The sequence below is a fragment of the Vipera ursinii genome (genome assembly GCF_947247035.1).
Source record: "Vipera ursinii genome assembly, chromosome: 2".
Taxonomy (NCBI): Eukaryota; Metazoa; Chordata; class Lepidosauria; order Squamata; family Viperidae; genus Vipera; species Vipera ursinii.
In genome coordinates, this window is record NC_139513.1 from 184,795,311 (window position 1) to 184,809,414 (window position 14,104).

General features: G+C 39.8%; 1 protein-coding gene and 1 long non-coding RNA gene across 5 annotated transcripts in view; both read left to right on the forward strand.

Moving 5' to 3' along the window:
- LOC310635498 overlaps positions 1 to 14,104 on the forward strand; it is an 838,887-nt gene that overhangs the window by 367,883 nt on the left and 456,900 nt on the right. The gene's annotated exons all lie outside the window — the stretch shown is intronic.
- Positions 1 to 14,104, forward strand: part of M6PR (mannose-6-phosphate receptor, cation dependent) — an 81,199-nt gene that overhangs the window by 7,460 nt on the left and 59,635 nt on the right. The gene's annotated exons all lie outside the window — the stretch shown is intronic.

Genomic DNA, 14,104 nt, shown 5'->3' on the forward strand with positions numbered 1-14,104 from the left:
TAATGTTGAAATGAGAAATTTTGGTTACTAAATTTAAGACATTTGGAAATTAATAGAAAATGTTATATTGTATTATTAATTACTTGATGTAAGATGGTGAGAATTAGAATATATTCAAACAGATAAGACGTGTATCCTGAACATTAGATCTTCTGATGAATTGTGATAAAGGGAACTTTGGTTATTTAAAATTTGGGAGTTAGAAATATTAAATGTTAAATTTAAATATTAATGGGAAACTAAAAATTGGGAAAAACTACTTAGGACATTGATTGTCTAGACTGAATGGTAAACTAACTCGGATATGTATAAGTTAAAAATTATTGATAAATGTAAAAATGTTATTTTTATTTAATTGCTATAATAACAATTGCATTAGTTAACATGAGACAGTAAATACTAAGGGGAAAAGAGAGGAAATATTTAATGTAGTAGTTTGAGACTTGTACTAAAGAAACTTGTATGTTTTTGAATTATTGATTAACTCAGCCACCACGTTGCTTTTTAAATACTTAAATGTAAAATTAGAAAATCAATAAAACTTAAAATAAAAAGACTGCTAACCTTACTTTTAAAGCATAGAAAGGAATATGCTGAAGTGCATCTATGTGCCTTCAGAGATTACAGATCTCAGTTGAAAGTTACCTACTTATAGCTCAAAGTGGGAATACATCCCTGTCTAAAATGGATTATGTATCAGGCCTTCAGCATACTTCATTTCGCTGGCATCTTGCCATAAAATACAAGGGAGGAGTGAGGCAATTGAGGAATTAAGAATTGAGCATGGGAAGATGTAAGGAAAAGTGAGAGGGATGTCAGGGTGACAGGAACCAAAGCTGTCAATCTGGAATAAACTAGCGAATCAAGGACAAAACCTCAGAACAGTATGCGAAACTATACCAGAGAGACACCAACCTTTAAAGGTGTTAAAACATCAAAAAGAAATATTGGACACAGTTGGACTGGTCAAGGGAGGAGGCCCCAAGGGGAAAATTGCAAACTTTATGTAGGAATACACAGATCCAGCTTTGCTTTTGCTGTAACCACTTGACTTTAGTAAAAAAAATCACTTCAAAAAATGGAATTGAGGATCTATCTTTCCTAAACATCCAAGTTGGGACAAGCCTCACATTAAGCTGGATCTGCAGTAGCAATCAACCTGGAGATGCACAATGAGGATTGTGCACAAAATGTTTAAACACAAAAGTGAGCAGGAGGAGATGGAGGCTTGGGAAGAACCCATTCAAGACCCCAGAGCGGCGGAGACTACCCTGACTGGGAAGAGGAAGCAGAAGCCTCCAATGGACCAATTGAAGCCCTGGGGGTTGCTGGGGGTTCGTAAAAAGGATGATTGGGATGAAAAGCCCTCAGGTAACTTTCATCCAGGGAAGCCAAGGGAGTTGTTGGAGATCCACATGCGTTAAGGATAAGTGCAGGGCAGTGAGAGGCGAACTGGACTGCAACAATGTCCTCTTTGAGCAGGCTGTTAATTTACTAAGAGGTGTCTTTGAAGACCTCTAAGCCCGGGCCGAGTTGACACTGCTACCCAACCAGCTCATTCCAGACAAAGCAGAGAGTACCACAGCTGCACCTACCACCATGGCTGCTGTGATGCCTGCTCCACCTCTGCTGGTACTCGCATCACAGCCGATGCCAACACCACAGCTAGGACAACCAAAGTCAGCACCACTGGCTCAACCACCACCACCGGCATGGGCCATCCCATCACGGAGAAGGGATCACAGACCCCCATCCTTGGAGGTGAAATTCAATTGTCAAGTTTCCGACGTATGGGGTTTTCAAGTGACTCTGAGGCATTGTTTACCTTAAAAGTCCTTTATTAGCGTAATACACCGGCAAATGTTTGCTCGAAGGAAGCTGGAATCTGAAATCTCCGCCCCTTGCACAATATAATTAAACACAATTCTCCACCTTTCTAATTTTGTCATTAATCATATTCTCCAGTTAATTTAAAGAATCAGCTTCCCTTCTGTTAGAAGAACCGCCAAAGTCTTATCTTCTTTAGAGAGACAAATGGCCTTCAAAGTGCATTCCTACTCTTCCCTCCCACCAATTTTAAACTAAAACAATACACAAGTCTTAAAGCAATACACAAATTTAACATGTGAAATAGCTACTTCTTCATCTCATGTCAAGCAATAACATTCAATGTTAGCAGCATTGACATCAATGGTGATTCAGAACAACTGGCATTCTTCCTGACCCAAGTGTGAATCTACATGCAGGAATATGGGGCTATTCAAAGGGGCCAAGGTGTGGAGCATGACTCTAGCACTGAAAGAGGCAGCAGAGTGGGTGGTGACCCTCCATAAGGCCAATGCTTCAGAGCTATCCAACTTTAAACAATCTGTGGGAGCCCTCTGGAAGAGATCTGAGGATCTCCTCGCTGATAGAAAAGCCAGGACAAGGATTAAAACCATAACCCAGGGAAGATGTTGCCATGGCGTGAGAACAACATAAGGCAGAACCCAGTATTCCCCAAGAGTACTGGAATTTACAAGAAACTTTCAGTGAAAAGGACTTTGATGTGGTTCCCCATCACTATCCCTCCAACTACTCCATAGAATCATACTAGGGGCTAAACTAAGTCTAAATTGCACTCCATGAACCCGAGAGACCTCAAGAAATTCCAGACTTTTATAGACAAAAACTTGCAGAGGGGGTTTATCCAGCCATCTAACTCACATATTGCCCCTGTACTGTTCCAAGAAAAGAAGGACGTATCCCTTGATTTATACGTGGACTACTGCGGATTAAATGCAATTTGTTTGCCCCCTGCTATTAATGAAGGACATGCTTGTCCACTTGGCAAAAGGGAATTTTTTTTTTACAAAATTAGACCTACAGGAAGCCTGCTACAGACTGCACATTAAAGAGGGGGATGAATAGAAAACTGAGTTCAATTGTCCCCTGGGATGTTTTCATTTTTGCATACTCCCTTTTGGACTGTAAGGTGCCCTGCCATTTTTATGAAGTTGATTAATGAAGTCCTGCATGAATATATAAGGTGGTCTTAATTTATCTCAATGACATTCTGTTCTATTCCAAAACTATGCTAGAGCATATAAAACTAGTCAGAGCGATGCTAAAGAAACTCTGTGCTGCCTGACTATGGCAAGCTTTCTAAATGTGAATTCCACAAATATAAAATTGTGTATTTGGGCTACTGCATCTCCCACGAGGGGGCTGAAATGGATCCTGAGACGGTGCAAGCCATATTGAAGTGGGCCCCCCCATGCACCTGAAAGCAACTCCTGGGGTTCACAATTTTTTACTGTCAATTCTTCCCAGATACCTCTGCCCATCACCAAAACAAAAGGGGAGGAGAAACCCGAACACACTCAACCTTTAACATGGACAATGGAATGCCAAGTGGTATTCACAGCCAAGCCCATTCTGAAGTACCTGGTCCCGAACGCCCCAGATGCTAGTGATGTGGCAGTGGGTGTCATATTGCTTCAGAAAAATGACCAACGGGTTCTGCAGCCATACCCTTATACCTCCAAGAAACTAACAGAGGCAGGGCGGTTTGGGAAAAAAGCATATGCAGTACACTGGGTACTCCTGACCTGGAGGCACTTAGAAGGGAGTAAGACCCTTTTCAAGGTATGGACAGACCACAAAAACCTAGAGGTCTTAAAAACTCCTAGAAGACTGTCCCCAAAACAGGTTTGTTTAGATTCTTGTAAACATTGAGGGAAAATCCAATATTTAATTTCATGGAAGATTTCCCTCCCTCAGAGACAGAATGCCCAACTCTTCTTCACAAATTCCACCACAAATATCCAGTTAAACCCCGTTGAATTCTAACTGTCTCTCCTTTTTTGTCTCCTTTTATAGGACTCTTTTTTTTTTGTGGGGGGGAGGCAAAAAGTCAGGCCTGCCATTTTCAGCATACTTTGCTTCACTGGCATCCTGCCATAAAATGTAAGGGATGCGGGAGGCAATTGGGGAAGTAAGAATTGAGCATCCTGGTGTAAGGAAAAGGGAGGAGGACCCAGAGCTGTCAATCCAGAATAAACCAGCCAATCAAGGATTAAGCCTGGGAACTACGTGAAACTACACCAGAGAGTTACCAACCTCTCAAGAAATATTATTGGACTCTGATGGACTGGTCAAGGGGGAAGGTCCCAAGGAAGTGAAAAATTGCAGACTTTTCACGGGAATATTCAGATCAAGCTTTGTTTTTGCTGTAACCACTTGACTTTAATAAAAGAACTTTTCACTTCAAAAAATGGAGTTGAGGGTCTTTATTTCCTAAACGTGTAAGTTGGGAAAAGTCTGACATTATCTACTGTCACCCACCACTAAAAATTGGTGTCAACCGTCCCACTTAAGTCATTTGGAAAGAGAGATTCCTGGCCATTTGTTCTGCTGAAAGTATACTTTACTGAAGTTTAAATAGTTACAAAAGTAGCATAAACTGAATCTAATGTTTTCCCATACAAACACGACAAAGGAAAGTTCCTTCTTCCCTTTCCCCACCCTGGCTATCCCCTGGTTATCTGGAAATGTCCAATCAGGTGCTTGTATATTGTTCAGGAAATAGGTGCTCGGTTCCCAGTTCTGCATATCATTTTTAATAAATATTAATTTTCTATTTTTACAATCAAGTGCCTAATAGACAATGTGGTGATCGAGTCCATTAGTGATTCCATGGTACATGTAAGCTTCTTCAAACTAAATCCAATATTACATCCTCTAGTACACGGGTGTCAAACTCATCACGTCATGTGACATTTCGTGACGATTTGCAACTCTTTTTGCATTACCGGCAAAGGGGTTTGCACGGGTTCAGTATGATGAAACTGGCCCGTGGGCTGGCAGTTTGACACCCTTGCTCTAGTACATCTTCTCTTCTTCTGGTAATAGACATTTTTTCACACTAAGCAAATACAATTTTTATTGTTTTGAGTAAATATACAATTGCCTACCAACATTTGTCACATTTCTCTAATAGTTTCAATAATATCAGTTTAGAATATCTTTTCTAACCAAAGCATATCTTAATTGCATTTGCACTGCTTTTTTCAATTTTAGTTCCCCATCCATGTTCAAAATATCCCAAATATTTATAATTTCAGAACAAGTTATTTTTGGGTAACCAAAAGCTTTCCTTATTCAAAGTTCTTAGCATATTCTTTTTTTCAGTGTTTATTGATTTTCTAATTTTACATTTAAATATTTAAAAAGCAATGTGGTGGCTGAGTTAATCGATAATTCAAAAACATACAAGTTTCTTTAGTACAAGTCTCAAACTACTACATTAAATATTTCCTCTCTTTTCCCCTTAGTATTTACTGTCTCATGTTTAATACGATTCTTATTATTTTTATTTATTTATTTTAATTCCATTTATATCCCGCCCTTTTCCGAAGACTCAGGGCGGCTTACAAGCTTAGCAATTAAATAAAAATAACATTCTTACATTTATCAATAATTTTTAGCTTTTACATATCTGGGTTATTTTAACATTCAGTCTTTAGACAATCAATGTCCTAAGTAATTTTTCCCAATTTTTAGTTTTCCATTAATATTTAAATTTAACATTTAATATTTCTAATTCCCAAATTTTAAATAACCAAAGTTCCCTTTATCACAATTCATCAGAAGATCTAATGTTCAGGATACACGTCTTATCTGTTTGAATATATTCTATTTCTCACCATCTTACATCAAGTAATTAATAATACAATATAACATTTTCTATTAATTTCCAAAATTTCTCATTTCAACATTAAATTTCCTTTTTCTCTTAATGTCTACTATCTCATATTTAAGCTAGTAGCTTTTATAACAGCTAAGTAAAAACATGTTTATTACATTTATCAATAGGTTTTTAGCATATATATCTTAATTACTTTTACATTCAATCTTAATAAACAAATCAATATTCAAATTTAACTTTTAATATTTATACTTCCAAGTTTTAAAGGACCAAAGTTTTCTTTATCTCAGTTCATAACAAAGTCTAGTATTCAAAGAACACATCATATTTATTTGAGTATATTCTATTTTAATCCTCACTAATAAGTCAAAACCCCAATTTTTTTCAGCCTTATTCTAGCTTTCTTTCTTGGCCAACTTGCCTTCCATATCCGTGTTTTTAAGTCATCAAATAGATCTCCCTCTGTTATTATATATATTATTTGAGATAAAAGAGGCCATCCTGTCACCATTTTTTGGGAAGGGCTAACAAATCATCTTTATTTTTCCATCTCAACGTAGTTGTCCTGAAATGGTTATCTTTCCTTCGGTCTGTTCTTCTTTTTGATCCTCAGGTTTCTTCTGGTTTATATAGAAAGTCTTTTCCATTTTCAGTGTTAACTGTGTTTGTTGATCAGTTGAATCTTCTATCGTAGTATTTGATTGTTCCACTTCTATTATATTCTGTGTAATTGATTCTTTAGTTGTAATCAAAGTTGCGGTTCGTATATCTAGGCTGACATCTTGTTCTTTTCTGTAGCTTCTTATTTCATCAGTAGCTGTAACAACAGTTTCATAAATTGCTTTCAAGATAAAGAAAATCTTTTCCTGATCTTGGTGGAGCAGTGGGCTAATGCCTCCTGAAGTAACACCAGCTGCCTGCAATTAGTGCAGGTTCGCATCCCACCAGGCTCAAGGTTGACTCAGCCTTCCATCCTTCCGAGGTAGGTAAAATGAGGACCCAGATTGTTGGGGGCAATTAAGCTGACTTTGTAATAATGCCGCTTGGGGTGTGTGTGAAAGCCCTAATAAGCAGGCATATACATAGAATGAAGGCTACTCCTAAGCTTGTAAGCTGCCCTGAGTCTTCGGAGAAGGGCGGGATATAAATGGAATTAAAATAAAAAAAAATCCATGTTCTCTTAGTAGTGTGTTAAATTAGAAGCTTTAGAATCAGAGAATGAAAATAGTTTTGTCACTGGGTATAGAACAAAGCTGGGCTTCTAACAGCTGATATCTGCCAAGGTTGCAAAAGTCTTATCTATAGTCCGGGCTTCGAGCCGTCTCTTTTAGGCAATAACAGGCTGTAGTATCAGGTTTAGCCACAAGATGTCGCCCATACCAATTAGGATTTTTTTTAAGTCCAAGATTTTTATAATCCTTTTTCTAATTTTACCTTTTTGTAAGTAAAAAACCAATAAGAATAAGAAGTCTTTCAGTCCTCGAATTTTACAAAGATAGAAATCCAGTTAAAATCAGGTTATTCTTTCAGCATTTTAAACTGCCCTGGATAGTCAGCCGCCTCTGTTTTTAGAAGGTGGGATAGAATTTCCCTTCCCTCTCGCCACAGGGGGAAAAATACTTTGGGCAGCTTATACCGGTGAGAAAAATAGGATTGAAGAGAGGTTCAGATCTCACCCAGTCTCATCCGTGGTGCTTTATAGGTGCCTGGTGATAAGTTTGACTTGGGCTGTCTGCAGCCTAGTGACGGGCCATATTTCTATGGCTGGTCTTTCGTCTGCCAGTTTGGAGGGCTGCCCCAGATTGAGAAGAAGGGCTACCACCCTCCCACAATCCAGCAGGGGTCCCTTCCTTGCTTGTTGGCGACTTTTGACCCTTTCCAGGGTCCCTCAGCAGTGTGAAATCAGATGTGGAAGATGGAGCTCGCTTTCCAGCATCAGCGGCAGCCGCATCGGCAAACCGGAAGTCCAAAGTTCTTAGCATATTCTTATTTCCCTTTTCATACCAAGATCTGATATTCTGATTACAAATCTTATCTATCTAGTTATAATAATACTTCTATTTCTAGCAATCTATTCTTAACCATATTCAAACATCTAATTGGTAATATACCATGCCCTCTAATAGGTCAAAGCTTCTGTTTCCTTCAGTCTTACTCTAGCTTTCTTCCTTTGCCAAGTCAGTGCATTTGGATCATCAAATGATTCTTCCTGTATTTTTGTGTATATTATTTGAAAGGAAAACATTTTTTAAAACATGTTTTATTGATTTTTAACATACACTTTAATATTCGGTAAACATCTTGTCTGGATTAGTATTTAAAAAACAATAACAATTAGGCCATATAATAACTTTACTTGATTTCCTCTTCTTTCAGTAATATTCTCTTTAGCCAACCTCAAATTAATTCAGTTCTTATTTAAATAAATGACAATTAATATAAACATTTTCCTCATGTTTCTGCAAATAATAACCACATCCATATAAAGCTCCTTTTCAGGGATCATCTTGATTGCATCATCATAAATCCTGTTTACATTCTTATTTAAATTTGTTTTCCTCACAGTATTCAAAATTTTCTTACTGGTTAAGGTTTTCTCAAAATTAGTTACACTTAAATATTTAAATCTTTTTTCTCATACAAGCCATCATACCCCCTTATAAGCAGTTACTTAGATTGGTAGGGAATGATTGGCAATTAAGGTCGCTAGCCGAGTTAAAACAAGAAAATATTGTACAGTCTTGGTTTCAGTATACTCAATTGCAAGCTAGGTGGAAGATAGATCAGAAGGTTGGTTTGACGTTGATGGATGAAAATTTGGTAAAACAGATCAAAGATCAAACTTGAGCGCATATAAAGAGGATTTATAATGCTTAATAGAATTGGATTCGGAAATGGAATTGGTGAAAGATTGCATGGTAAAGTGGGCTCAAAATAGTCAAGAACCGATTTCATTGGATGTGTGGGAGGTAATTTGGGTTAGAAATGTAAAATTTACTCAAGCCCAAAATTTAAGAGAAAATTTTTATAAAATGTTTTATAGATGCCATTTGGATCCTAAAAAGCTGTCTTGTATGTATTCCAGTTTACAGCCCAAATGTTGGAGATGCGGTAGTTTGGATGCTACTTATTTTCATATTTGGTGGACTTGTAGAAATATAAAAGCTTTTTGGATTAAAATTTGGTGGAACATTCAAAAGATTTTTAAGAGAAAGATAAAGTTTACTCCACAATTATTTTTATTGGGTGTTATTACAGACTGTGACACTAAAGAAATTAATTTGATGTTGAATTTGATAACAGCTGCGACGTTATTGGTAGGGCAATATTGGAAGAAGGATTGTCTGCCTACTATAGAGGAGTGGACGCTTAAAGTGTCAAATCTAGCAGAAATGGCTAAGATTTCTGCTTACTTGAAGGATCTTTCACAAGAAAGATACATTTCGGTTTGGAGAAATTGGATAGATTATATTCAGAAAAAATATGGGACTAAAAAGTTTCATTTACCTTATGAGTAAATTTTAGATTGTTATTGTTATAATTTAAATTTTTTCTAGAAGTTGGGTATTTTAGAGTGTTGGTAATTATGTTAGAGGCGGGTTAAAGTGTATTATGTATTTGTTTTTTTATATAGTTGATTAATGTTAGTTAGATTATGATTACTATATATTTGTAACCCTGTAATCAGCTTTGGGAAGTGGAGGAAGGGGGGTCTAGGGGGGGTTGGGAATGGGATAATATTGTAACCTTTTATAAAACTTACATATATATATATATATATCTGTATGTATGTATGTATGTATGTATATATATATATATATATATATATATATATGTATATGTATATGTATATGTGTATGTGTATGTGTATGTGTATATGTATATGTATATGTATATGTATATGTATATATATATATATATATATATATATATATATATATATATATATATATATATATATATACACACACACACACACACACACACACACACACACACACACACACACACACACCAAATTAGTCTTGTAGGTTTCTTCTTTTTCCCCAAGTAATTAATTCACCACTTTCCTGGGGAATGGGGTGGAAATTCCCTTTCTCTCCTCGGAGGGACTGCTTTGGGTAGATTTTCAGGAAGAAGTCTTAAAGTCATAAAGAGACGCTTAGGTCTCACCCAGTTTCATCCACGTTGGTGTAAGATTGCTTGATAGTGCTTGTTGTCTTCGGTTGACAGCAGCTTCTGACTGACTACACAAATGTAGCTAGTCTTTCCCCCGCCAGTTTAGAGGGCTTCCTCGGATCAAACAGGAGGGCTGCCACTCCCCCCCTCGCCTCCTCTAGGGGCCGACTTTCGACCCTTTCCAGGGTTCCCCAGCAGGGCGAAATCAAACACAAAAGACGGAGCCCCGTTCTTGCGTCTGCTTCGCGGCAATATCAAAACCAGAAGCCCCCAGTTGTGGATATCATTGATGACCTTGCCTGGCTGGAGCTTCTCACATGGCTCAGCTGGGCTTCCATTCCCCTCTTTCTTCACATTCCAATCTTTCCCTCCCCCCTCCATGGTAATGTCTGGCTGTCAGCTCATGAAGCTTGGGTAAATGAGATGCAGCTATGACAATTGCTGCCCCTCCAGAAACAGGTCAAGTCCTACAAAACGAAATACAGTAATAGTTAGCAGCACATCTTATCCAGGTGGGACATTTGGGTTTGTTAGGGTACTTACCATGGAATTGGTGAGTGAGATGTGGAGAATGCACATGGGATGCCTCAACCCACTGAGGTTTAGAGGGGATAAAGTCCTTCCATAAAGTTAGATATTGAAGCTTTCCCTTAATATCGATGAGAATCAAGGATTTCCTTAACCTTGAAATGTTGTTTTTCTATTAGGATGGGAGGCTTCCTGGTAGGACGCAAGGGTAAGTTAGTGACAGGTTTTAAAAGACTACAATGGAAAACTGGATGGATGCATTTAATATTCTTAGCCAATTTCAGTTAAACTGTCACTGGGTTTATGAGCCTAGTAATAATGAATGGGCCCAGATATTTGGGACCAAGTTTTTTGCAGAGTTGCTGTGACTGCAAAAACTTTGTAGAAAAGTAAACTTTATCCCCTACTTTAAACTCCTTTTGTGGGGCTCTCCTCTCATTGGTTTGTCTTGTGTATGCATCCCACACCTCATCTAGTGCTTTGCAGACCATGGACCAGGTGTTCTGAAGGGTTCAAATCCAATCAGTTAACAATGACAGTTGAGGGGTATGCTGAAGTAGTTCAGGCATAGGGACAAAGTCCAGGTGAGTGGCCACTTGGAATGGTGTGAATCCAGTACTACTGTGTAATGAATTATTGTAGGCAACCTCATGAAGGGTAAGAGTTCAGCCCAGTTGTCTTGCTGGTAGTTCACGTAACAGCGGAGGTATTGCTCCAACATGCCATTTTCCATTCATTCCCCCTTCTTAATCCACACTTGGTAATAAACCAATTTGGTGCAAAATCTCTCCTTGGCCAAGTGGCTTAGGAAGTTCTTCATCAATGGAAGGATGTACACATTTTCCACACAATGGCATTAAGCCCACTGTAGTCTTTGCACAGTCTAAGCGAGCCATCTTTTTTCTTTTGGAAGAGCACAGGGGTGTCCATGTGGGACTTGGTCTACTGAATGAAGCCCCTGGCTAAATTCTTGTCAATGAACAACTGGAGTTCTTCCATTTCATGGGGCATCATTGAGTACAGTTTAGGTTTTGGCATCTTAGCTCCAGGGATGATCTCAATTGCACAGTCTGTGGGTCGATGGGGCGGGAGTACCTTAGACTCCCTTTCACTGAATAGTTTGGCCAAGTTCCTGTATTTTATGGGTCTGGCTCCTCCCCTGCCTAAGCTTTCCCTGAGACTTCTGCTTTTGCTTTTCTCAATTGTGGCTCGTGGCGGTTCCTTGTCATTTTCACCACTGCTTCCAGGCCAGAAAGTTTTTCCTGCACTTTCAACTGGTTCCACTCCCAATCTATGAAGGGATTCTACTTCTTGAATGATGCAAGTCCCAGGACCATGGCCTCAGTCATCTTTGGGGCCACAGTGGACCATATAGTCTCTACATGGGTCCCTATCCTCAGCCCCACTGGTTTGGTCAGAAACCAGATGAGATGCAGCCATGACAATTGGTTTTTATGCTCACCAAATTCTTTGCCTTGCTACACCTACACAGACTGATAAAGTAGAGGAGACTGGGGAGGAAATGGCAGTGAGCATGCGTGCATAACTCCCAGCTGGCAGTGGCCTGAGACTGTTAAAGTGGAACAAGCCCATTGGTGGCCAGGAAAGCAGGGGCAAGATGATGACAATGAAAGTCAGCTGGAGGGACTGCAGAATATAGCAGCATCTTCATCTCAGCCATGGTGTACAGCAGCAGCCCCCAACTTTTTTGGCACCAGGGACTGGTTTCATGGAAGACAATTTTTCCATGGATCAGGAGTGGGGGGGGGGGGAGAGAAGAAAGCAACCTAGATTTATTTCCCGCATGGACAGTTTACAGTAGGGTTCACGCTCCTATGAGAATCTATTGCCTGATGATCTGAGATGGAACTGAAGCTGTGATGCTACCGCTAGGGGAATGGCTGCAAATACAGATGAAGCTTTTCTCACTTGCCCACTGCTTACCTTCAGTTATGCAGGCTGGTTCCTAACAGGCCACAGACTGGTACTGTATAGCCCCCTGCTGTACAATACAGCCAAAAGGGCATAGATAGGGGGGAGAGGTAAGTGGGTGAGTGCTATGATATGGTGCAAGTCAGGGTAGGTACTATGGCCTATGGGTTTCTTGAGAGTAGAGTCAATGCTGTCTTCCCCATTGACTGCTTGTAAGAAGATAGCAAATAGTGATCAAGTGCAAGCTGCTTGCCAAGCACTCAAATTCTAAGCATGTGACTGTGGAGTGCTGTGACAGTTGCAACTTCAAGGATCAGCCATAAGTCCCAATTGTCCAGTGTCATCGTAACTGTCACTGGTTGCTGAATGAGTAGTTATAACCTGAGGACAACCTGTATTAGTAAATATCTTAAAATTGACATTCAATAAAGACATTGGTCTTATATGACTGAAATTTTTTGAATTGTTCTTTGTGCATTAATATTGTATATGCTTCTTTTCAAGTCTTTGTTATTCTTTTTTGTTATTTTTTTAAAATTCCATTTATATCCCGCCCTTCTCCGAAGACTCAGGGCGGCTTACACTCTAAAGCACAAATCAATGTGCTTAGCAATAGCCTTCATTCTATGTATATGCCTGCTTATTAGGGCTTTCGCCCCCCCCAACAGCATTATTACAAAGGCAGCTTATTGCCCCCAACAATCTGGGTCCTCATTTTACCTACCTCAGAAGGATGGAAGGCTGAGTCAACCTTGAGCCTGGTGGGACTCGAACCTGCACTAATTCCAGGCAGCTGGTGTTACTTAAGGAGGCATTAGCCCCCTGCTCCACCAAGGCTCTTGAATGTATTTCATTCGTTCTCTTCAACAGTGGTTCACTAGTCCCTCTTCTAGTTTTTTATATTATAGAGCCGACAGCCCATCTCTGTAACCTTCTTGCGAAGGTTGTTGAGAGTGTGGTGGCGCATCAGCTCCCTCTGGTCCTGGATGAAGCGGATTATCTGGACCCTTACCAATCGGGTTTCAGGCCCGGGCACAGCACGGAGACGGCATTGGTCGCTCTGGTGAATGATCTCTGGAGGGCTCAGGATAGGGGGTATTCCTCTGTCCTAGTCCTATTAGACCTCTCGGCGGCTTTTGATACCATCGACCATGGTATCCTGCTGCAGCGTCTCAGGGGATTGGGAGTGGGAGGCACGGTTTTTCAGTGGTTCTCCTCCTATCTCCTGGGACGCTCGCAGTCGGTGTTGGCAGGGGGGCAGAGGTCGACCCCTAGGACTCTCGCTTGTGGAGTTCCTCAGGGGTCGGTCCTCTCGCCTCTCCTGTTCAACATCTATATGAAGCCGCTGGGTGAGATCATTCGTGGTTTTGGAGTTGGGTATCATCAATATGCTGATGATACCCAACTTTTTATTTCGACCCCAAACCACCCCAGTGATGCCCTCGCTGTGATGTCCCGTTGCCTGGAGGCGGTTCGGGTCTGGATGGGGAGGAACAGACTTCAACTCAACCCTGACAAGACTGAGTGGCTGTACATTCCGGCTTCCCGAGACACCTGGGATGTTCCACCTCTTTCTATGGGGGGTGAGCTTTTACCCCCTGTGGATAGGGCTCGCAACTTGGGAGTCCTCCTAGATTCACGACTAGATTTTATATTTCTTAATTGCCCATCTCCCTCAGAGAGGAGCTTTTATATTATATAACTTTATATTCCTTTCTTTTATTTCTAATAATCTTAATCTTTAATATTCTCATATTGTCATAGGATTTGATTTCT